This window comes from Hypanus sabinus, chromosome 11 (genome assembly GCF_030144855.1).
Source record: "Hypanus sabinus isolate sHypSab1 chromosome 11, sHypSab1.hap1, whole genome shotgun sequence".
NCBI classification, from domain to species: Eukaryota; Metazoa; Chordata; class Chondrichthyes; order Myliobatiformes; family Dasyatidae; genus Hypanus; species Hypanus sabinus.
The window spans coordinates 93,999,946-94,025,299 of record NC_082716.1 but is presented as its reverse complement, the minus strand read 5'-3'; the positions used below and the strand labels follow the sequence as shown (position 1 = coordinate 94,025,299).

The following is a 25,354-nucleotide window of genomic DNA, read 5'->3' as shown; positions in this document are numbered from 1 at the left end:
TTTGTTTAAAAAAGGAAGACATCTCCTTCAACCTGGAATGAAAAGCCTCATCCTGAGAGCAGATGCGGAGGAGACGGAGGAATTGTGAGAAGGGGATGTCATTTTTGCAAGAGACAGGGTGAGAAGAGGAATAGTCCAGGTAGCTGGGAGAGTCTGTTATCCACCACTACTCTCTGGCATCTCCCATCCAGCCATTGTTGAATCCATTTTACTACTTCAAAATTAATACCTAACGATTGAACCTTCCTAACTAACCTTCCGTGTGGAACCTTGTCAAAGGCCTTACTGAAGTCCATATAGACAACATCCACTGCTTTACCCTCGTCAACTTTCCTCGTAACCTCTTCAAAAAATTCAATAAGATTTGTCAAACATGACTTTCCATATACAAATCCATGCTGACTATTCCTTATATGACCCTGTCAATCCAGATAATTATATATACCATCTCTAAGAATACTTTCCATTAATTTACCCACCACTGACGTCAAACTGACAGGCCTAGGTTTACTCTTAGAACCCTTTTTGAACAATGGAACCACATGAGCAATACATCAATCCTCTGGCACCATCTCCGTTTCTAAATGACATTTGAAATATTTCTGTCAGAGCCCCTGCTATTTCTACACTAACTTCACTCAAGGTCGTAGCGAATATCCTGTCAGGACCTGGAGATATATCCACTTTTATATTCCTTAAAAGCACCAGTACTTCCTCCTCTTTAATTGTCATAGTTTCCATAACTTCCCTACGTTTCCCTTACCTTACACAATTCAATATCCTTCTCCTCGGTGAATACCGAAGAAAAGAAATTGTTCAAAATCTCCCCTATCTCTTTCGGCTCTACACATTGCTGATTCTCCAAGGGACCAATTCTATCCCTCACTATCCTTTTGCTATTAATATAACTGTAGAAACCCTTCGGATATATTTTCACCTTCCTTGCCAAAGCATCCTCATTTCTTCTTTTAGCTTTTCTAATTTCTTTCTTAAGATTCTTCTTACATTCTTTATATTCCTCGAGCACCTCATTTACTCCATGCTGCCTATATTTATTGTCGATATCTTTCTTTTTCCTAACCAAGTTACCAATATCCCTTGGTAAACCATGGCTCTCTCAAACTTTAAACCTTTCCTTTCAACCTAACAGGAACATAAAGATTCTGTACCCTCAAAATTTCACCTTTAAATGACCTCCATTTCTCTATTACATCCTTCCCATAAAACAAATTGTCCCAATCCAGTCATTCTAAATCCTTTCACATCTCCTCAAAGTTAGCCTTTCTCCAATCAAAAATCTCAACCCTGGGTCCAATGCTATCCTTCTCCATAATTATATTGAAACTAATGTTATTGTGATCAATGGACCTGAAGTGCTCCCCAACACATACCTTCGTCACCTGACCTATCTCATTCCCTAACAGAAGATCCAACGCTGCCCCTTCTCTAGTCAGTACCTCTATGTATTGCTGCAAAAAAACTATCCTGCACACATTTTTCAAACTCCAAACCATCCATCCCTTTTACAGTATGGGCTTCCCAGTTTATGTGTGGAAAATTAAAATCTCCCACAATCACAAATACCTGCTATCTCCTTGCAAATTTGCTCCTCCAGTTCTCGCTCCCCATTAGGTGGTCTGTAATACACCCCTATAAGTGTTACTACACCATTCCTATTCCTCAATTCCACCCAAATAGCCTCCCTAGACGAACCCTCTAATCTATCCTGCCAGAGCACCACTGTAATATTTTCTCTGACAAGCAATGCAACACCTCCCCCTCTTGTCTCTCGGATTCTATCACACCTGAAGCAATGAAATTCAGGAATATTTAGTTGCTAATCACACCCCTCCTGCAACCATGTTTCACTAATAGCTGCAACATCATATTTCCAGGTATTAATCCATGCTCTAACCTCATCCACCTTTCTTACAATGCTCCAAGCATTAAAATAAATGCATTTACGAAATTCTCCACCTCTTCCTCTCTGTTTATCTCTCACGGTGCAACGAACTTTACTTTCTTCTTTTTCTTCCTTCTCCCACACATCTGTTCCTACACTCTGGTTCCCCTCCCCCCTCGTATCTAGTTTAAATCCACTGGAGCCTCTCTAGCAAACCTACCTGCAAGAATATTTGTCCCCCTCCAGTTCAGATGTAAACTGTCCTGCCGGAACAGGTCCCACCTTCCCTGGAAAACTGCCCAATTATCTATAAATCTGAAGCCCTCCCTCCTGCACCATGTCTTCAGCCACGTGTTGATCTGCACTATCTTACTATTTCTAAACCCACCTGCACGTGGCACTGGTAGCAATGCTGAGATTGCTATCCTTGAGGTCCCGTCCTTTAACTTGGCACCTAGCTCCCTACATGGACCACGACATCTAGCTGCTCACCCTCCCTCTTGAGAATACTGAGAACTCAATCTGAGATATCGCGGACCCTGGCACCGGGGAGGCAACAGACCACCTGGGATTCTCGATCTCTTCCACAGAACCTCCTACCTGTCCCCCTAACTATCAAATCCCCTATCACTACTGCTCTCCTCTTCTCCCTCCTTCCCTTCTGAGCCGAGGGTCCAGTCTCGGTGCCAGAGGCGCAACCACTGCAACTTGTCCCTGGTATGACTCGTCCCCACCAACAGTATCCAAAACGATATACTTATTGTTGCTGGGAATGGCCACAGAGGTGCTCTGCTCTTCCTGTCTATTCCCCTTCCCTCTCCTGACAGTCACCCAACTACCTGTCTCCTGACTCCTAGGGATGACTATCTCCCTGAAACTCCTGTCTATTTCTGCCTCTGCCTGCCAAATGATCCGAAGCTCATCCAGCTCCAGCTCCAGTTCCCTAACACGGTTTGTCAGGAGCTGCAGCTGGATGCACCTTTTGCAGGTGTAGTCATCAGGGACAGCTGTGCTTGCCCTGACTTCCCACATACTGCAAACGGAGCACTCAACTGCCCTAACTGCTGCCTCCATTACCTACTCCTAAGCTAATTAGATTAATTAAAGGAGCTTACCTGGCCTTACCTCACTTGGAGTGAAGCTCGTACTCAGCCTCTGCTCGCTTTTTAAATTCCCCCGCTGATCTCAGAGGCCTACCTTCACGTGCTTGCGCAGTCATGACCCATTCAACCTTGCCTCTTCCTGTTCTTGCCGAAGCCTGATTGAGCCAAAGACATCCTACTCTGCTTCAGTCCACTCTGACAATGACCGTTACGACAATAGCTGCTGTATATGGCCCAGAGCCAATCAAATTCTCTTCATATGACAAGCCATTCAATTCAGGAATCATTTTTGTGAAACCCCTTTGAACACTCTCTAGTTTCAGATCATTTCTAAGATAAGGGGCCAAAAACTGCTCACAGTACTCCATGAGGCCTCACCAGTGCTTTATAAAGTCTCAATATTACATCCTTTCATATTCTAATCCTTTTGAAATGAATGCTAACTGTGCTGTCTTTACGACAGTTATTTAGTTTATAATATTTTCGCTTAGTAATTCATTCAATAGTATTTTCTAGTTAGAATTAGGAGTGTTTAAAGTATATTCATTGCATGTAAAATATATCGGCATGCGATGACGTCACATCCGGTTTCGCCGCGTCTTGTGGGAAAACACCGGTTTGAAATCAGCGCGAGGGTGGGGGCTTTCCACGAGGCTCACCTGAGCAGAAGTTAGTTTGCAGGCATGAGAAATCACAGTGAGAGCAACGCTGTAAGTTAATAGATAATCGATATATTGAACTAAGATGTTAATGCCGATCCTGTTAGAAGTAACGACGGTAGATAATGTTTATGCTTTCGTTAGCTAAAGAGTCGCGGATAGTTTGCGTGGAAGTGTATTTAAAGTAGTCAATGGAGCAGGTAAACTCTCCCTGTATACTGCACCTTAGTGTAATGTAGTTATAGTCACCTTTGCAAGTATTTACACTTGAAATGTGATATTAAGGAAGGAACAAATACTGTATCAATCTTGTATTGTTTTATCAACAGTTTTCACCATATGTTAATGTGAAGAGTGAACAGTAAATGGTTAATCTTACTGCGATCTGGTTTGCATTGGCTGTGGTTTATCCGGACGTTAAATTCGGCGTTCGTTACACCCGAAGGAGAACGTGACACTAACGTTGCATTTGACTTCCTCACTACAGACTCAATCTGCAAATTAACCTTCAGGGAATTCCAAGTTCTTTTGCACCTCAGTTTTTATGTACTTTCTCTCTATTTAGAAAATAGTCAACCCTTTAATTTCTTCTATTGAAGTGCACGGCCATATAGTTCCGGACACTGTATTCCATCTGCCATTTCTTTGCCCATTCTCCTAATCTAAGTCCTTCTGTGACCACTCTACTTCCTCAAAAGTACAGCCTTATCCACCTATCTTCATATCATCTGCAAACTTTGCAACAAAGCCATCAATTCCATCATCCGAATCACTGACATGTAAGGTAAAAAGAATCGGTCCTAACACAGACCCCTGTGGAACACCACTAGTCACCAGCAGCCAGCCAGAAAAGGCAACCTTTATTCCCACTCTTTGCCTCTTGCCAATCAGCCACTGCTTTATGCATTCTAGAATCTTTCCTGTAATACCTTGGGGTTGTAGCTTGTTAAGCAGCCTCATATGTGGCACCTTATCAAAGGCCTTCTGAAAATCCAAGTGCACAACTGATTCTCCTTTGACTATCCTACTTGATATTTCTTCAAAGAATTCCAACAGATTTGTCAGGCAAGATTTTCCCTTGAAGAAACCCGGTTGACTGTGGCCTATTTTATCATGTGACTCCAAGAACTCTGAGATCTCAACCTTAAAGATTGACTCCAATGTCTTCCCAACCCATATAGTCAGGCTAACTGGTGTATAATTTCCTTTCTTCTGTTTTTCTCCCTTCCTGAAGAATGGAGTGACATTTGCAATTTTCCAGTCTTCTGGAACCATTCCAGAATCTAGTGATTCTTGAAAGATCATTACTAATGCCTCCACAATCTCTTCAGCCACCTTTTTTCAGAACTTTGGTGTGTACACCATCTGGTCCAGGTGACTTACCTACCTTCAGATCTTTCAGTTTCCCAAGAACCTTTTCTCTAGTTATGGTAACTTCACACACTTCATAACCCCTGTCACCTGATTTCTACCATACTGCTAATGTCATCCACAGTGAAGTGAAGATTGATGCAAAATACTTATTCAGTTCGTCTGCTATTTCATTGTCCCCCATTATTATCTCTCCAGCATTGTTTGCCAGCAGTCCGATATCCACTCTCACCTCTCTTTTACACTCTATGTATCTGAAGAAACTTTTGGTATCCTCTTTAATATTATTGGCAAGCTTACTTACGTATTCTATCTTTAACTTCTTAATGAATTTTTCTAGTTGCCTTCTGTTGGTTTTTAAAAGCTTCTACTAATTTTTTTTCTGTATTATATGCCCTATCTTTGGCATTTATGTTGGTTTTGCCTTCTCTTGTTATCCACAGTTATGTTGTTTTTCCTTTAGAATACTTCTTCCTCCTGGGATGTATATATCCTTTACTTTTTGAAATGCATCTAGAAATTCCAGTCATTGCTGCTCTGCTGTCATCCATGACAGTGTTCTATTCCAATCAATTCTGGCCAACTTCTCTCTCATGCCTCTGTAATTCCATTTACTCTTCTGTAATACTGATACATCAGACTTCAACTTCTCCTTCTCAAATTTCAGGGTGAATTCTATCATATTATATCACTTCCCCTGAGGGTTCTTTTACCTTAAGCTCTCTGATCAATTCTGGTTTAATACACAGCACTCCATCCAGAATAGCTGATCACCTAGTGGGATCAATTATGAGCTGCTCTAAAAAGCCATCTTGTAGGCACTCTAGAAATTCCCCTCCTGGATTCCAACACCAATCTAATTTTTCCAATCTACTTGCTTATTGAAGTCCCCCATGACTATTGTAATAGTGCCTATTTGACATGTTTTTTCTATCTCCCCTTGTAATTTGTAGGCCACATCTTTACTGTTTTGGAGTCTGTATGCACCTCCCATCAGAGTCTTTTTACCCTTGCATTTCCTCAGCTCTGTCTACAATAATTCAACACCTTTCAATCATATGTCTTTTCTTTCTAATGGTTTGATTTCATCTTTTACCAACAGAGCAACGCCACCCCCTCTGCCTTCCTGCCTACCTTTTCAATACAATGTGTATCCTTGGACATCAAGCTCACATCTATAATCTTTCAACCATGATTCAGTGATGCCTGCATCATACCTTCCTTTCCAATCTGCAACTGTGCTGCAAGTTCATCTACCTTATTCAGTATATTGCACTCATTTGGATACAACATCTTCAGTCCTGTATTCACTAATTTTGATTTTGTCTGCCTTTTACATTGCAACTCATCCTGTTGACTGCAATTTTACCCTATCAACAGCCTCTCCTCACTACACTTTGCCTCTGTTTGTAAACCAGATACCTCATCTTCAGCACTATTATCCACAGTATCTACAAAACTTTTTGCACTAGTTGCACCATGCTCCACCTTTTGATTTCTAACTTTGTCTGAGGTCTTAGAAACATCTACCCCCACAAACTGTTCTGGCACTCTGGTTCCCATCCCCCTGCAACTCTAATTTAAACCCCATCATGCAGCATTAACAAACCTTCCCACTAGGATATTAGTCCTCCTCCAGTTCAGGTGCAAACAGTCCCTTCTGCACAGGTCCCACCTTCCCTGGAAGAGAGTGCAATGATCCAGAAATCTAATGCCCTCCCTCCTACACTAACTCCTTAGCTCCAAGTTAAGCTATATAATCATCTTTTTAAAAAAAATTAATTGAAGTTCATCATCAAACATTTCCATAAGATATATTTCAGACATTGTACATATATATCATACGATCATATATACCACAAATCTCCACAAAGTATTTATCTGAGGTATACTTTTATAGAAAAGAGTGGAAAGAAAAATCAAGCAAAAGGTAAGAACTATGTACAAGTAGGGAGTGATCTTTTTTTTTTACAACAGATTCATTGATTTGTGAGAATAAAAGCAGGCATTATGTAGTTAAACCATTTTTCCCAGTATGAATCAAATTGTTCCAGCTTATGATTAACAGATGTTGTTATCTTCTCCATTTTGTAGAATGTCCATTGTAATTTCCATCCGTGCATTTAAAGTTGGGCTCTTCTGTGATAACCATTTCCTAGTAAGAGACTTTTTACTAGCCACCAACAGTATATTCATTAAATATTTATCTCTTTTTAACCATTCTTGAGGTATATATCCAAAATATATGGTCTTACTCTCTAACGGTATTTCACATTTAAAGATGTCTTGTGTATCCCCCTCCAATAGTTTTTGTGAACAGGGCAGTCCCAAAAAGTATGATAATGATTTGCATTTTGATTTCCACAATTTCAGCAGCAAACAGGGAGGTTATTATCATAATGGGATTTCTGAGAGGGTGTAATAAAATATCTTATCAAGTGTTTCCATCCAAACTCCCTCCATTTCTGTGAACTGGCACGCTTCCATTGATATCTCCATACTGTTGTCCATTCTTCCTCAGATATGATTATCCCTTCCTCCTTCTCCCATTTTGTTTTAATGTATGAAGTCAAATGTGTTTTAATATTTGACAACTCCTTATACATGCTTGAAATGATTTTACTGTAGTGGTGTGCTACACACAGCGCTAAAATATGACACGGAGTCGGTAAACTGCAGTTAAAGAAAGATTTTATTCGAACTTCACAGCCTGGCTTTAAAGCATCCCGGATCCCACCCCCCCTGGGCACAGATGCTGTAGGGGCACGTACTCACAATCCCCCGCAGGCTTTTCCCTTTGTTGGTGAAGGAAACCTGGCGCCCTTTTGGGACTGGCCTTTGTGCCAGCGCGCTAGCTATTTGTGAGCCAGTTCGAGTGGGTCGCAACATAACCCACCCCCCCCCAGAACCAGCGATACAACCCCCAATGTTCACAGTCTGGGCTGGACCCTGTTTGGGAGGTCGGCCTCTGCACTGCGGTGCCGGAAACTCGACCGGTTGCGCCAAGTCAACATGGGCCGGTTTGAGTTGGTCCACCGTGAAAACCTCCTCTCTCCCCCCAATGTCCAGCACGAACATGGACCCGTTGTTCCTGAGCACTGTAAACGGCCCCTCATAGGGCCGTTGCAGCGGTGGCTGATGCCCGCCTCTTCGAACAAACACAAACTTACAGTTCTGCAGGTCTTGGGGTATGCAGGTTGGGTTCTGCCCATGCTGTGAGGTGGGTATGGGAGCCAGGTCACCGAGCCTCTCATGTAGTCTGCCCAGGACTGCTACGGGTTCTTCTTCTTGCCACCCCGATGCCCTGTTGCGGGTGTCGTAAATTGTCAGAGGTAAGACGCTGATCTCGACACCGGTGTCGACCAAAAAATGGCGCCCCGACCTCTTGTCCCACACATACAGGAGGCTATCCCAATGGCCAGCTGCCGTAGCCATCAGCGGCGGCTGGCCCTGGCGTTCCCCAGGAACTTGAAGGGCGGGCTACAGCGGCGGGCTTCTGCGCCTCACCGCTGGTGGTAGAAGCACCATTGTTCGTTGGTCTCCTCACCCCTGCCTCTGGGGTTAGTGGGCTCCGTGGCCGAGCCTGGTCTGGTTTGCTGCTGGGAGCGTGGCCTGGTGATCTGTGTGATGGACGCCCCACTCTCCTTTTTGGCATTCCACAGCAAGTCCGCCCGGGCTGCCACCTTCTGGGGGTCGCTGAAATCTGCGTCGGACAGCATCAGGCGTATGTCCTCGGGCAGCTGCTCCAGGAATGCCTGCTCAAACATGAGGCAGGGTTTGTGTCCGCCGGCCAGAGACAACATCTCATTCATTAAAGCCGATGGAGGTCTGTCTCCCAAGCCATCCAGGTGCAGTAAACTGGTAGCCTGCTCGTGCCGTGAGAGTCCGAAAGTCCTTATGAGCAGGGCTTTGAATTCCGTGTACTTGCCGTCTGCTGTGGGAGACTGTACAAACTCCTCAACCTGGGCCGCTGTGTCCTGGTCGAGGGAGCTCACCACGTAGTAGTAACGTGTGTCCTCTGAGGTTATCTGCCGAACGTGGAATTGGGCTTCTGCTTGTTGGAGCCATAGGTAAGGTCGCAGCATCCAGAAGCTTGGCAGTTTCAATGAAACCACATGAACAGATGCGGCGTCGTTCATCTCTGGTCCAAAAATCGTTTGGACCGTCAGGGTCACCAATTGTAGTGGTGTGCTACACGCAGCGCTAAAATAACAACACGGAGTCGGTAAACTGCAGTTAAAGAAAGATTTTATTCGAACTTCACAACCTTGCTTTAAAGCCTCCCTGATCCCACCCTCCCCAGGCACGGATGCTGTAGGGGGCACATACTCACAATCCCATGCAGGCTTTTCCCTTTGTTGGTGAAGCAGACCTGGCGCCCTTTTGGGACTGGCCTTTGTGCCGGCGCGCTGGCTATTTGTGAGCCGGTTCGAGTGCACTAGGAAGTGGGTCGCCACATTACTACCGTTATCTGAATTATATGCTTTTCTAAATAGTTCTATCAAGCAGGTTCTTGCCTTGGTTACATTTTTAAGCATCTTATTAACATATTGTCTCATCTGCAAATACCGATAAAAATCTTGTTTTTCTAAGTGTTTCTTTTTATTTTATCCAATTTATTTGGTGTAAAATCCAAGTCATATGCACACCATTTAAGAATTGCAATATCTCCTTCTAGATTATATTCTTTTATTGTAGTTTTCCATATTTTAAGAGTCAATTTCACCCACAGGTTATCAATAGTATTTATGTACCTTTGTAGGTTGTTATCAGCCAAAATTGCTTGTATGGGGATGGGAAGTACCCGCTCCTCAATGTTTTCTCATTGAGCATCATATGATGGGATAAACCGACATATCACAGCTCTCAACTGTGCTGCAAAATAATAATCTCTAAGAGAAGGTGGGCCCCATCCCCCCTTTTCCTTTGCTAATTGCAAAGTTTTGAGATGAACTCTAGACCTTTTACCCTGTCCTTGAAACCTATACCTTGATAGCATCTTGTTCCATTCATTGAATTGATATTGATTAATCTCTATTGGTAGGGTCTGAAAGAGATATAATAGTGTGGGCAGGATATTCATTTTAATAGACTCAATCCTTGAACTGAGACTGAAAAAAGGAATCAGGTTCCATCTTGCCACATCTTCCTTATTTTTTTTATATAAAGGCTGATAATTACATCCTGATAATTTTGCCAAATCTTTTGACATAATGATGCCCAATTATTTGAAAGACTCTGTGTGCCATGCCCAGGGGTATCGGCTTTCCATTTCTCTTGGGCTATAGTAATATGAAAGTAATTGGGTTTTACCTATGTTGATCTTGTATCCTGATAATTGACTATATTGTTCAAAGGGTTGCATCAATTTAGGTAAAGAGTATGTTGGTTGCCCTAGATAGATCAAAATGTCATCCGCATAACAATCCAATTTATGCTCTGTCCCTTTAATAGTAATTCCCCTGATATCTTCATTTTGTCTGATGTATTGAGCTAATGGTTCCAGATATAACGCAAAGAGTAGTGGTGATCATGTACAACCCTGTCTCGTGCCCCTTTTGAGGGTAAGACTATTTGATAAATATCCATTGATTTTAATCCTAGCAATAGGATTGTCATATAATGTCTGTATAGTTTTAATAATTGTGCCTTGGAAACCAAATCTGTGTAAAACTCTGTAAAGAAAATTCCAATTAACCAAATCAAATGCTTTTTCAGCATCCACGCTTATCACTATTGCTTTGATTTTATTTTTTAGTACATGATCCATAATGTAAAGTCCCTTTGAATATTGTCTTGTGTCTTGTGTTGTCCTATAAAACCTATCTGATCGTTAAGTATCAGTTTGGGTAGAAACTCCTCTAATCGTTTGGCCATGATGGAGGTAAATAACCTATAATCTACATTAAGAACAGATATTGGTCTAAATGACCCGCATTCCATTTTATCCTTGCCTTCTTTCGGTATAGCTGAGATTATCGCTTCCTTCCAACTGGGTGGTAGTTGTGCCTTTTTTAGAGCCCAGTTCAGTGTGTGGAGTAAAATAGGAATTAACTCATTTTTAAATTCCTTTTACCACTTTGCCATATACCCATCTGATCCTGGTGACTTGCTTAAATTAAGCCTATTAATTGCAGCTTTTAATTCAACTTCAGTTATGTCAGCAGTCATCGTTCTATTTTGTTCTTCGCTTAATGTGGGTAACTCTAGAGAACTCAAGAAGGTGTTAATTTGGGTTATGCTTCCCCCTGGAACCTTGGAATATAGAGTTTTGTAAAACACTTCAAAAGCTTCTTGAATTTCACTTAGCTTATTTTTTATCATTTTCGTTCTTGGGTCCCTAATTCTATGAATTGTATTTTCTGCTAACTTATTTTTTCAGTTACCACACCAGTATTTTCATAGATTTCAATCCACTTTCATAATATCTCTGTTTCAGAAACATTAAGTTTTTCCTGATTTCTTGCATAGCCAAATTATTTATTTCATTCCTGATTCTTTTAATTTCCCCTCATGTATCCTGTGCCAAATTCAATTTGTGTTTTTTTCTCTAGTTCCTTCAGCCTATTTTGTAATTCCTCTAATGTTTTATTCCTTATTTTTTTCTTACATGAAGATACCACTATAATTTTCCCTCTTAAGACTGCCTTCAGAGTATCCCATAAACTGGGAGGTGAAACCTCTCCATTATCATTCAATTCTAAGTAGAGACAAGTTTCTTTTTTAATTTGTTCCTTAAAGTACGGATCATTGAGTAGACTTGAATTTAGTTTCCAAATAGTATTCTTTGGTTGTAGGTCAAAATCAACAGATAAATATATAGGTGCATGGTCACTTACATCTATTGTCCCAATTTCACAGGTGTTTATTTTGTCTTTGTCTTTTCTAAATGTTATGAAATAATCTATTCTTGTATATACAGAATGTGGAGCAGAATAATGAGTGTAATCCCTTCTGTCAGGGAAAAGGTCCCTCCATATATCAATTAAACCAACATTCTGAAAAAGTGTATTAACTTCCTTATGTAAAGATTTTGTTTCATAGGTTTTTCTATTAGAAAAGTCTAAGTTTGGTTGTAATTATAAATTTAAGTCTCCCCCACACATCAGGAGACCTTCGTTACCATAATATCAGTAATTTTCTGAAAGAAACCAATATCATTTTCCAGAGGTGTATATATATTCAATAGATTAACTGAATTGGCGTCTATATTCCCCCTTACCAGAATATATCTGCCCTCTTTATCTCCCATTTTGAATACTTTTCAAAATTTAGCTTACTTGAGATAAGAATTGCAACTCCTCTCCTATGTCCTGATTTACTTGAGGAGAAAAACAGATTAGTGAAGCCCATTCTATTTAGTTTTTTATGCTCATTGTCACTTAAATGAGTTTCCTGTAAATATACTACATGGGCTTGTTCTTTTTTCATTTTGGATAAAATTCTCTAATGTTTGATTGGATTTAATATCCCATTGACATTAAAAGAAATTAATTTTACCTTGTCCTTAGCCATCTGTATTTATCTGAATAAAACTTAATCGATCTACTCTTAACAAATAAGAACCAAGAAATGCAAATAGTAACAAAAACAGCAACAAATGTGTGATTCCAGGTCTCTAGTAGATGACTCTGTGTTGAGTTAGAGGAAATGTCTAGATGTGGGGGATAACCCCTCCTACTTGTGAGTTGAGGGCCCCCATTGCAGTATTCATAAAAGTCAGTGAACAGATCTATTACACAGAAAAGATTTCCCTATGTACTCCTCCTATATAGATATATATGCTTCTGTTTAGCTCCTCAACATTTTTAAAGTTAGCCGAACGTTATGGCTCTTCTGAGAGGGGGTGAGGACTGCCTTTGGGAAACTCCCGGTCTCTTCCTGATATATTTCTCTCGGCCTCCTCCCGTCTCCTGCCTTCTCGATTCTCGCATTATTTACCAAGCGGAGCAGGATAATTCCTCAGCCAGGCTTTCCCTTGTTTTCATCATGGTGACAGGCAACCCTCTGGCCTTCATGTCTGTAGTTGCCTCTTCCACTGTCTGGTACAACTGCGTCCTGTTGTCATAAAACACTTGAGGTTTAGCAGGGTACGGAGTTTGAAAGCTAATCTTATTTTGCTTTTGTACTCACTTTACTTCAGAATATTCTTTGCGTTCCTGGAGGACCATGGGGGGGGGGGTAATCTTGTTTGAAATATATTAATTTTCCTCTAAAAACACTCTCTTCTTACCCCAGGCCATTCGTAGAATCTCCCCCTTGGTGCTGTACCGAAGGAATTTAATTATTATTGAGCGTGGCTTTCTATCCTGGGTAGGTTTCGGGACCAGCGCACAGTGGGCTCTTTTGACTACCAGCTGCATCGCCGGGGGAAGATCCAGTGTGTCCCGCAGTAACTTTCTGACAAACTCCATCATAGATGAGCCCTCCACTCCTTCGGGAACGTTGTAGGTTCTGATATTTATCCGCCGTGATCTTCCCTCCAGGTGAAGCAGTTTACCTTCTTGCTGATGTAATATTTTTATTGTCTTACTCAGTATCCGTTCCACTTTTTGAATGCAATCTTCTTCTCAATTTGAGTCTCTGCCGCTGCTATTTTTTGATTGACGCTGGTGAGCTCTGACTTGATATCACGGAGCTGCTGCTTTATATCTTTCTGGACCTCCAGTATTTCTTTCAGGATTTCAAAGATATTCACCGCTTCATCTGAATGAGGCCCGCTAGCACACGGTCGGGTAGGAGAGCCGCTCGCTTGCACTCCTCTCGGCTGCAGGCTCCGCAGTGTTGCTTTTTTTTATTTCCATTCCCTTTCCCAATTCTTGCCTCTCTTTTCAGTTCAAATATTTTTCAAAAAATATTATATTTGATGGGTTAATACACGTTTTTCCGGAGGAGCTAGTGACTTAATCTGCCATTCTCGATGATGACATCACCGGAAAACCTAAACTAGTTCCTAGTTCTAGCCTCAGTAGCATGTGGCACGCGTAGCAATCCTGAGACCACAATCCTAAAAGACCTTCACTTCACTTTAACACCTAACTCCCCGAACTCCCTGTGCAGAACCTTGTCACTTGTCCTACTGATGTCATTGGTATCTACATGGACCACAACTTCTAGCTATTCATTCTCTCACTTAATGCTGAGGACTCAATCCGAGACATCCCAGACCCTGGCACCCAGGAACCTCATTCTCACCTACAGAACCTCCTGTCCGTTCCCCCCTAACTAACGAATCCCCTATTACCACTCATTGGTTGAATGAATTAATTTGATAGGGTTTAGATATAGAGTAACAGAGACCAAGAAGTGAGATACAGATTGAGGTCTATTTAAAGAGTTTCAGGAGGTTATACAGTGTACAGAATAACGGCTGGGACTGAGTTACATAATGAAATCTAAACAAGGTGTTTGGGGGATATATTAAAAAATACAGTACCTGGGAGTGAGTTACCAATTGCAATCATATTTAGCTGCAAGATAATTTCTCCAGAAGGGTTTGCAGGCTGGAACGAAATTTTGTGGTAGTGTCTGAGTCATCCCTTTCAACTGGAGATAAACCTTTATCTCCACTAACCCTTTTATTAGGATGTTATCAGGTGTGCAAGAGGAATGTTATCTCTGTCAGTTCAATGATACCAGTAGATTCAACCAGTTAGTAACACTTCAGCCAGGATGGAAGTACTGTGACAGAGAGATAACATTCATGATTTTTCCCATGAATTGGTACTAGCAGGGCCTTGATTCCACAATGCAGAAATTGTTTTACCTTTACCAGCCTTGAAGATCTCTGCAGAAGTACTTTAGCCATATTGAAAGACAATGAGGGACTGCTGTAAAGTCAGCCCTCCTTATCTGCAGAGGATTGGTTCCAGGACTCCCCATGGATACCAAAAAATATGAACGCTCAAGTCAGAACGGTTTTTCTGTTCTGTTGATGGAAAACGATCACGATTGAAAATAAAGTGGAAAGCGATTGGAAAGAGGTGAAACGCCATTGGTCATTAGAAAAATGTTAGGCTACAGTCGGTCAAAGATCGGAACAATTTTAAAGGATAAAGTGAGAATAATGGAGCATGTGAAGGTCCTGCCCTGATGAAAGCTACAATTATTACTAAGCAACGCAATGGTTTAATTATTGAAATACATACGTTTAAGTGTTTCATATGCATAGAAAGGTAAAATATATACTATATACTCTATATTAAGACAAACTTTTGACTAACTGATGCTAAATAATACCAGATGTACCTGTTCCAACTTAGAGAACTTCCGTTTTTTTGATTCTCTATCCGCAGTAACCTATGCACATCATCCCATATACTTTAAATCATCTCCAGATTACTTATAATACCTAATACAATGTAAATGCTATGTAAATAGTTGTTATACTGCATTGTTTTGGGAATAATGCAAGAAAAAAAAGTCTGTACATGCTCAAACAACAAATGCTGGAGAGAGAACTTCCGGGTTTTCCTGATCCGCGGTGGGTTCAATTCGCGTGTGCAGAACCCGTGGATAAGGAGGGCCGACTGTACTGTATTCTCTGTATGTCTGAGTGAAGCTTGGCTCTCTCCCAGCACGCTGGAAACAGCTTGTTGATTTTCTGTATGAACTGAACTGATTTAGAAAAGGCAAAAGGTGGAGATATGTGTTTCATGATCAACTCTCAGAGGTGTTCTGATGTGGCGGTTTTATCGGACTCATGTTCCCCTGATCTGTAACACCAAAAGCGGCCTGCTCTGTTCACCTAGGTAATTCTTCGCCATAATCCCAACTGGTTTACATACCACCAGCGGCCGACTATAATCAAGCGCTCGAGATGCTTCACGATGCATCTCCAAACAAGAAATAGTCCATCCCGCCACATTTCAAATCATTGTCAGGTATTTAATCCAGGCTTGTTTGCAGAAAACTCTGGGCAGTTACCCTCATCATATAACTTGTAACACCAGAGGCCCCAACACACGAAACCACTGTTATACAAGACAACAAATGCCTATTGTTTAATGCCCAAACTGCATTTTGGTAAATTGGATCACTTGGCTGTCCTTATCCTACCTTCTAAAGCACAAAATTCCAGAGTTTAGGACAACAAAGAGGTGGCCGTGGGAGGCAAAGGAACGGCTACGGGATTGCGTCGAGTCAATGGACTGGGCCGTGTTCATGGATTCATCAGTGGTCTGAATGAATACATTATGGTTGTTCTGAACTTTATTAAAACAAGAGGCCTGGCGAGGATGTTGAGGACCAAGTGCTGGAGTATCCAAGACTAGAATCGAGATATGATTTTGAGACTGAGAAGCGAACATATTTCTTGACTAGATGTTAGACAAGAATCAAAATGAGACAGAAATCCTAAACGCAATCGCAGACTGAAGCAAGGTTGAGCTGATGATTGATATTCTTCAAATATCCAAATCTTTGCACCATTTAGCAAAGCGGGTCAGAACCTTTAAAGGGACCACGCCAGCTATCCATACTCAGGAGAATCCCAGACGTTGGTGCGGTTGGGTACATACCATCACAAGTTGTAAGTGACTGTGTCCCCACAAAATCTTTTAGTCTTTCCCAATCAGAAGTCCTAGGTGAACCATGAGATCAGCAATCTACTGAGAGCCAGATCAGAGGCATTCAAGCCCCTGTGGTCCAAGTACAATCTCTGGCAATTCTGGTCTAAACTTAAATCGATGATAGACAGTTGTGGCAGGGCTTTAATACTATTACCTCTTATAAACTTAAAATCAAGAGACATAGGCAACATTAGGGCTTCACTTCCAGATAAGCTCAGTGCCTTCTATGCTTGCTTTGATCATCAAGACATGAAGGAATTATCAGGAACTCCACAACCCCTGATGATCCTATGATTTCAGCCTCTGGGACTGGTGAATAAACTTCAGGATGGTGAACATCCAGCCCAGACAGGGTACTAAGGACCTGTGTTGATCAGCTGGCTGGAATGTTCACTCAGATCTTTAACCTCTCATTTTGGCAGTCTGATTACTTCAGGCAGGCTTCAAATATACTGGTGCCCTAAAAAGAACGTGGTGACCTGCCTTAGTGACTGTCGTCCAGTAGCGCTTATATCCACAATGATGAAATAGTTTGAGAGGTGATGAAACATATTAGCTTCTGCCTGAGAAGCGGCTTAGATCCACTCCATTTACCCTAACAGGTTCACAGCAGAGCTATCTTATTGGCTCTTCACTCAACCCTGGAACATCTGGACAGCAAAGATAAATACATCAAGATGCTCTTTATTGACTACAGCTCAGCATTTAATACCACTGTTACGAATGTGGAGCAACTCTGAGGGGCCGAAGGGTACAAAGTCACCCCCTCCTTTTTGAGAATCACAAAATCGCTATTATTTCGGGTCTGAGACCCAGGAAATGAGAGAGATACACATCATACCCAGGAAATGAGAGAGATATACATCATGTCCATAATGAGAGAGCGAGACGCAGGATCACAGCAAAGGCAGTTGCCATAGACAACACAGAATACACAAGGTAGGGGAATACCTCCTAACACAAGCGGAACGGAACCACTGATTACTGCCATTGTCTCTTGGAGAAGGAATTGTGTATTGAGTACTGTACTATTCATTGAAACCCCTCAGGGGACAACCAGAGTGGTCTGGTTGAGGGATTGCATCATCCCAACCTGATTGACATCTGAGACCCCGTGAGTGAGGATAAAAGATGGGTCTAGGGAACACCCCTCAGACACACCAGGAGAAACGCTAGAAATCCAGTGACAGCGTTTTATAGCGAAAGCCAGTGGGAGCTCGTATGTGTCCTCCCTTGCCTGGGTGGCAGGCTCATCACGGAAGAATAGTTTAGCTAAAGGAGAGGTCACACTTGAACGGCCACGACAACGAGACACCTGACGGATCGAAATCATAAAGGAAAGTCGGCAAGTTTTTCTCTTTCTCTCTCTCTCCCCAACTATCGCAACATAGCGACAAATAAATGATGGCAGCCTGTGTGAACTGCAGTGAACTTTATATTTCCATCGGACAATTCATTATCCCCTAGACAACGATAGATCTTATTTCTTATTGATTATTATTATACCCACACTTTTAGGTTTAGTATTAATGACGTATGTTATCTGTATATTTGCATTGATATTATTTTTGTGTATTTTTACTGATAAATACTGTTAAAATAGTATCACCAGACTCCAATGGACGCCTCTATCTTTGCTTGTAAGTAACCCAGCTATGGGGTTCATAACAACTGAACATCTGGACAGCAAAGATAAATACATCAGGATGCTCTTTATTGACTACAGCTCAGCATTTAATACCACCATCTCTTCAAAACTAATCAATAAACTCCTAGACGTTGACCTCAACATTGGCCTCCTTGTGCAAGTGGATTTTCAGTCACGCTCCTATTTGCGGATTCGTCAACATCTTTGATTTGGCCAATGACAGTGGTGTCAACAGCAAATTTGAATACAGCAATCGAGCTGTGCTTAGCCACACAGTTATAAGCGTAAATTGAATATATTAAGGGACTAATCACACTGCCTAGTTGTGCAACTCTGCTGATGGAGATAGTGGAGGAGATGTTGCCAATCCAAATTGACTGAGGTGTGTAAGTAAGGAAATCGAGGATCCATTTTGTGTGTGTGTTGCTTGGATTTCTAGCATCTGCAGATTTTCTCTTGTTCGTGAGTGGTCCCTTTAAAGTTCTTGAGCCAAACTCAGAACTTTAACTCCACCTCATCTATGAAACACTACAGACTACATCTTGCAATTCCATGGATTATTTTCTATTGTTTCTTTGCATTTGTTGCACTGAGATCTTGCTTTTGAACTGTCCTTTTTAATTCTATGCTATAATAATATGTTGGGTGGCAGGGTGGAGATACATCTCTACCAAAGGAGGTGAAAGGCACTTCTTCCCTTTGCTAGCCTTGCAGGACACCCTTGGGCACTTAGTTAGCCCCTCTTCCTCCACCAATCAGGGTCATGTGAAGCCATGGGAGCAGGTACTGGATGGTAGTATGAGCAGCTGGTGCATATCACAAGTTCTGGTTCTGCAACCAGGCGGACAATTTCTGATGAGTATTGATAATGGCTGGGGTCACCCATCTTGTAAAGACAGTGCCTGGAAGAAAGCAATGGCACACCACTTCGGTAGAAAAAATTGCCAAAAACAATCATGGTTATGAGACCATGATAGCCCGTGTCTTACGACATACCACATAATGATGATGATGATTTTATGTATAGTTTGTATTATATGTGTTATCTAAACCTTCATGCTTATGGCATTGCTGAAACAAGATTTTCATTGTGCTCACATTTCTTGTGCATATGACAATAAATGCAATTTAAAGATTTAAAATCTCAATGTTAAAGAGCCTATGTTCAAGTCAACCAAGGGTTAATTGCCAGAAGGCTTACAAATTCCCCATTCAGAGTTAGAAGAAAATCAAGAACGAAAGACTGACTTCTTTCTTTTGACAATATGACGTGTGATATTTGACCAGGCACATAGCCTTTAATTGCAAGCATGAGTCCCAGTTACTCTAGTTCCTTTTGCATCCTTCTCCGTGATCACCAGGCCAGCTAAGGTTTTGGTGGGAGGTGCTGTGGTGGCTGAATTTCTGCTGTTGTATATATGAAAATCGTTGACATTTTATAGAAATCATGATTCAGTCAATGGCTAGTTTGGTAATGCTGTGAAGAGGGGAACCAGAAAAATTTGTCGCTGGTCATCAGTTAACAACACAATACCTTTAGCTCCTGAATGAGCAAGGAAAGAATCCTGTGAATAATGCCTCCCTTGGACAAAAGAGTGTAGTACTGAAGATAGTAAGTGCTAATATCAGCATGAAATCTGTGGTCAAGGAACTTGAACCCACAGCATATGGCTTAGTCATAGGAAGCTTTCACTGAACAAAAGGCAACCCAGGATGCCTCTTTGAACTTTTATAAAAATTGGAATTTTAAGTGAGTAATAAGGGAATTCCTACACATTCTAATTATGGACCTGAAACTAGCAGATATGAAATATATAAGATATCTGGTAACAATATGATCCTCAAATGATGTGAGGATAATTTATTTATTTTCATTACTTTTGCTAGCTAGTGGTTCTCTGGGGAGGTGTCCCCACTTGCATATGTGTGATCTAAAGGCAGAGACTGTGTGACAGGGATTTTCCTTGAGCTAATTCCATCCGTGTTTCCCTTCCTGGCCTTTGATCAGGCTAGGAAGCCATCCATTTGACAACAAAGAGCAAGGCAAGGTGTCATCAATCACCACTCAACGAGAAGTGATCCGTCCTTTATGAGTTCCTTAATAAATGCTCTTGGTTGACAAATTCCACAGCCGTTGTTTTTTCCATCAGGCAATGTAGGGCTGATAGGAACTTGAGAAGGACTCTCTCTTTAGCTGTCAATTGTGAAGTGATTAAAAATATTGATATTTTAAATTTTCCCACTTTTCACTGAGGGATGGAGGCTATCAGAGACATAAAAGAATGTAAATGCTGAAATCTGGAGCAAAGATTTAGGAGGAACTTAGTGGAACAGGCAGATTTTTGGGGGGATATGGAGAGAAGTTTTGGGATGAGACTCTGTCAACTGGACTGAGAGAGTCAAGGGAAGGTAGCCTGTACAAACAGTTGAGGGAAAAAGGTGGCAAGTGAAAGATGGGTCCGGTTGGGGAGAGGTAATAGACAGATAAAGAAAGGGAAAGAGGATATACCAACAGAAAAACACACACAGAGTGCTGGAGGAACTTAGCAGGTCAGGCAGCATCTATGGAAATGGAATGAACAGTCATGCCAAAGCCCTTCATCAGGACTGGAAAGGAAAGGGGAAGATGACAGGATAAAAAAGTGGGTGGAGGCGAAGGAGGACAAGATAAAAGGTGATAGGTGAAGCCAGATGAGTGGGGACGGGGACGAACTAAGATGCTGGAAGATGATAAGCAGAAAAGTAAAGGGCTGCAGAATCTAATAGAAGAGGAGAATGGATATTGGAGAAAGGGAAGGAGAAGGGGACCTGGAGGAGATGATAAGTGGGTGAGGAGAAGAGGTAAGGGGGAAGAATGGGGAAAAGATAAAAGGGAAAGGGGGAGAGGAAAAAATTACCTGACAAAGAAATTGATGTTCATGCCATCATGTTCGAGGCTACCTAGACAGAATATGAAGTGTTGCTCCTCTAACCTGAGAATGACCTCATCGTGGAAGATGACCATGAATGAACAAGATGGATCTGGAATGGAGATGGGAATTAAAATATTCAGCCACCAGGAGGTTTTGCTTTCCGTGGAGTGGAGGTGCTCAACAGAAGCTGGGAGCTGAGAGGTGTTGGTGACAAAGATGGTGGAACCTTATAGGAGAGGAAGGTAGACCATAGAATTAAGGTAGAGTGGTGAGGAGGGCAGATAGGAACTCTGGGGGGAAGAGTCCCATTGGTAGGAGATTGTATGACTGATCGGAAGATGGAGCATGTGGAGGAGGGAAAAGACACTGGGTTATGAGGTCTGTGGTGAGTGTCAGAGGAAATGGGTAGATCAGGAGAGCGGAGCAGGACAGAGGGAAGGTGTCGATGCAAGTTAGAGAATTAAACACTCCTGCCATTAGGTTGTAGACTATCTAGGCAGAATATGAGGAGCTGCTCCTCACGTTTGTATTTAACATCACTCTACTGAACATTTCCTAATTTCATGTTGACAATTATTAACCATATAACATATAACCATATAACAATTACTAGTCCATGCCGAACACTTACTCTCACCTAATCCCACTGACCCGCACACATATAACCATATAACAATTACAGCAAATTGTTATTAATTTTGCTTTCATCACCTTTTGGCTGTGTGTCCCAGATAATAGCTTGTTGCATAAAAATATCCATCCAGAATTTCTTGAGCTTTTGTTGATTATTTTAATAAACTAGATGTAGATAATCAAACCTTTTCCCCATGGGTAGCAAAGTCAAATATTAGAGTCAAATAAAGGTGGGGGAGAATTTAAAGGACATGTGCAGGGCAAGATGTTTGTACAGTAAAAAGTATATTTATTTTCAAAGTATGTATGCAGTATACAACTTTGTACAGTAAAAAGTATATTTATTTTCAAAGTATGTATGCAGTATACAACCCTGAGATTCTTCTGTGTGAGACAGCCACAAAACAAAGAAACAGCATGGAACCCGTTCAAAGAAAGCATCAAACACCGAGCTTACAAAAAAAAAGAATAAATCACACAAATGGCAAAAATATAAAACAGCAAGACTACAGAGGTTTTGAAACAGTCTAGGAATGTTCAGTTTAGTTCAGTTCAGATCGATTTAGTGCTGTATGTCAGAAGGTGAAAGCTACCAGAGAGTGTGGGAAAACAAATGCAACAGTCATGTTCAAGAGGCTTTTAGAAAGGCATGAAGGGAAGGATATGAATCAGGTGCTGGTGGAAGTGATCAGCTTAAACTTGCTATCATGCATGATACAGACATCAGGGGACAAAGGGTGTGTTCTTGTGCTATACCTACCCATGTTCTGAGTTTTTTTTACACAGAGAGTGGTTGATATCTGGAACATGTTGCCTGAGCAGGTGGTGGGATCAAAGTCAAAGTTCAAAAGACATCAAATATACACTACGTTTAAGAGGTTTTTAGATAGGTTAGGTACTTGGAGAGTTGTGGGCAGAACTAGCAGGAGGATGTTTTAGGCAGAAGAGTTTGTTTCCATGCTGTTTTACTCTACGACTCTTAAATAAACAAAGCATTGAAGGATATGGACCTAATGCAGGCAACTGGGATTAGTGAAATGGGAAAAAAGTTTGGTATGGACATGGTGGGTTCAGTTTCTGTGTTGTACAATCCTACGGCTCCATGATTAAAGCCTTTGACAAGGTTCCACACTGAAGGTTAGTTAGGAACGTTCAATCATTAGGTATTAATACTGAAGTAGTAAAATGGATCCAACGGTGGCTGGATGGGAGATGCCAGAGAGTAGTGATGGATAACTGTTTGTCAGGTTGGAGGCCGGTGACTAGCGGTGTGCCTCAGGGATCTGTACTGGGTCCAATGTTGTTTGTCATATACATTAATGATCTGGATGATGGGATGGTAAGTTGGATTAGTACGTATGCAGATGATACCAAGATATGTGGCATTGTAGATAATAAAGTAGGTTTTCAAAGCTTGCAGAGAGATTTAGGCCAGTGAGAAGAGTGGGCTGAAAAATGGCAGATGGTGTTTAATGCTGATAAGTGTGAGGTGCTACATTTTGGTAGGAATAATCAAAATAGGACATACATGGTAAATGGTAGGGCATTGAAGAATGCAGTAGAACAGAGTGATCTAGGAATAATGGTGCACAGTTCCCTAAAGGTGGAATCTCATGTGGATAGGGTGGTGAAGAAAGCTTTTGGTATGCTGGCCTTTATACATCGGAGCATTGAGTATAGGAGTTGGGATGTAATGTTAAAATTGTACAAGGCATCGGTGAGGCCAAATTTGGAGTATTGTGTACAGATCTGGTCACCGAATTATAGGAAAGATGTCAACAAAATAGAGAGAGTACGGAGAAGATTTACTAGAATGTTACCTGGATTTCAGCACCTAAGTTACAGAGAAAGGTTGAACAAGTTAGGTCTTTATTCTTTGGAGCATAGAAGGTTGAGGGGGGACTTGATAGAGGTGATGCACCATCAATAACTCTCTGAGACGTGAGGCGAGATATCGGCTTTTATTGACTGGAAGAAAGAATAAAAAGCAATTGACCACCATGCTACATCCTGGAGACTGAGGGCAGGGCTCAGGCCTCAATCGCCTTTATACCAGGGTCTGTGGGAGGAGCCACAGGAGCAGTCAGCGGGGGGGGGGGGGGGGCGTGTCCAGACAGGTATATGTAGTTCACTGCATTCACCCCCCCTTTGTTTTAAAAGAGAGTCCCCATGGGGCGAAGTTTCTTACAAGTATATTTACAGGTTAAGTCTATCAGGTGGTCAAATCTGTCGCTGCGATCTACGTAGCGCCGGCTGTGATTGCACAGGTGCCGGTGGTGATTGCACCGGAGATGGTGGTTGTACTGGTTCCGGCCTAACTGGAGGTGTCAGCCCACTAGGCGTCAGTGATCACTCATGCGTGTGCCTGATATATGTGCGTGCGAGACGCCCGGTATAGGAGTGTTGTGAGGAGTCTGTGTAGGGCTCGGTGTGCGTGGTGTCACCTCGGGTACAGGGTTCATAGTTACCGTGGAGTGTTTGGGGTAGTGGTCTGCTGCTCCTGCGGGCGTCAGGTCGCGGACGGAGACCGTGTCCTCCCGCCCATCAGGTAAGACCACGTAAGCATACTGGGGGTTCGCATGTAGAAGGTGAACCCTCTCGACCAGCGGGGAGTATTTATTGCTCCTCACATGTTTCCGGAGCAGCACTGGCCCTGGGGATGTTAGCCAAGCTGGTAGGATGGTCCCAGTGGCAGACTTCCTGGGAAAAGAGAATAGGCGCTCGTGAGGGGTGGCATTGGTGGACGTACATAACAGGGAGCGGATAGAGTGGAGTGCCTCGGGGAGGACTTCCTGCCATCGAGAGACCAACAACCCTTTTTACTTAAGGGCTAAAAGTGTGGCCTTCCACACTGTGGCATTCTCCCTCTCCACCTGTCCATTTCCCCGGGGATTATAGCTCGTGGTCCTACCAGTAGCAATGCCCCTAGCCAGCAGGTACTGGTGCAGCTCGTCACTCATAAAGGAGGACCCTCTATCACTGTGGATATAGCAGGGATATCCGAACAGAGTGAAGAGCTGTCGCAGGGCTTTTATGACGGACGTGGCAGTGGTGTCGGGGCAGGGGATGGCAAAGGGGAACCGCGAGTACTCATCGATGTTGAGAAAGTAGACATTGCAGTCGGTGGAGGGAAGGGGGCCCTTAAAGTCAACACTCAGTCGCTCAAAGAGGCGGGTGGCCTTGATAAGTTGCACCTTTTCAGGACGGTAGAACTGCAGTTTGCACTCAGTGCAGACTTGGCAGTCCCTGGTCATCGTCCTGATGTCCTCAAGGGAGTACGGCAGGTTCCGGGCTTTCAAAAAATGGTAAAATCGGGTGACCCCCGGGTGGCAAAGATGTGCATGTATAGCTGGTCGAGCTGTGCGCTGGCACATGCTCCGCGGGATAGGGCATCAGGGGGCTCATTGAGCCTTCCAGGCCGGTACAGGATATCATAGTTGTAGGTGGAGAGTTCAATTCTCCACCGCAAAACTGTATCATTTTTGATTTTGCCCCGCTGATGGTTGCTAAACATGAATGCAACTGAGCGCTGGTCGGTCAGCAAGGTGAACCTTT

General features: G+C 42.3%; 1 long non-coding RNA gene across 1 annotated transcript in view; it reads left to right on the top strand.

Moving 5' to 3' along the window:
* The first annotated feature begins 3,641 nt into the window (after positions 1 to 3,641).
* Positions 3,642 to 25,354, top strand: part of LOC132401629 (uncharacterized) — a 78,521-nt gene continuing 56,808 nt past the window's right edge. Inside the window, exon 1 of the long non-coding RNA XR_009514644.1 lies at positions 3,642 to 3,716. This is a non-coding gene — a long non-coding RNA (uncharacterized LOC132401629). The remainder of the gene's footprint in view (positions 3,717 to 25,354) is intronic.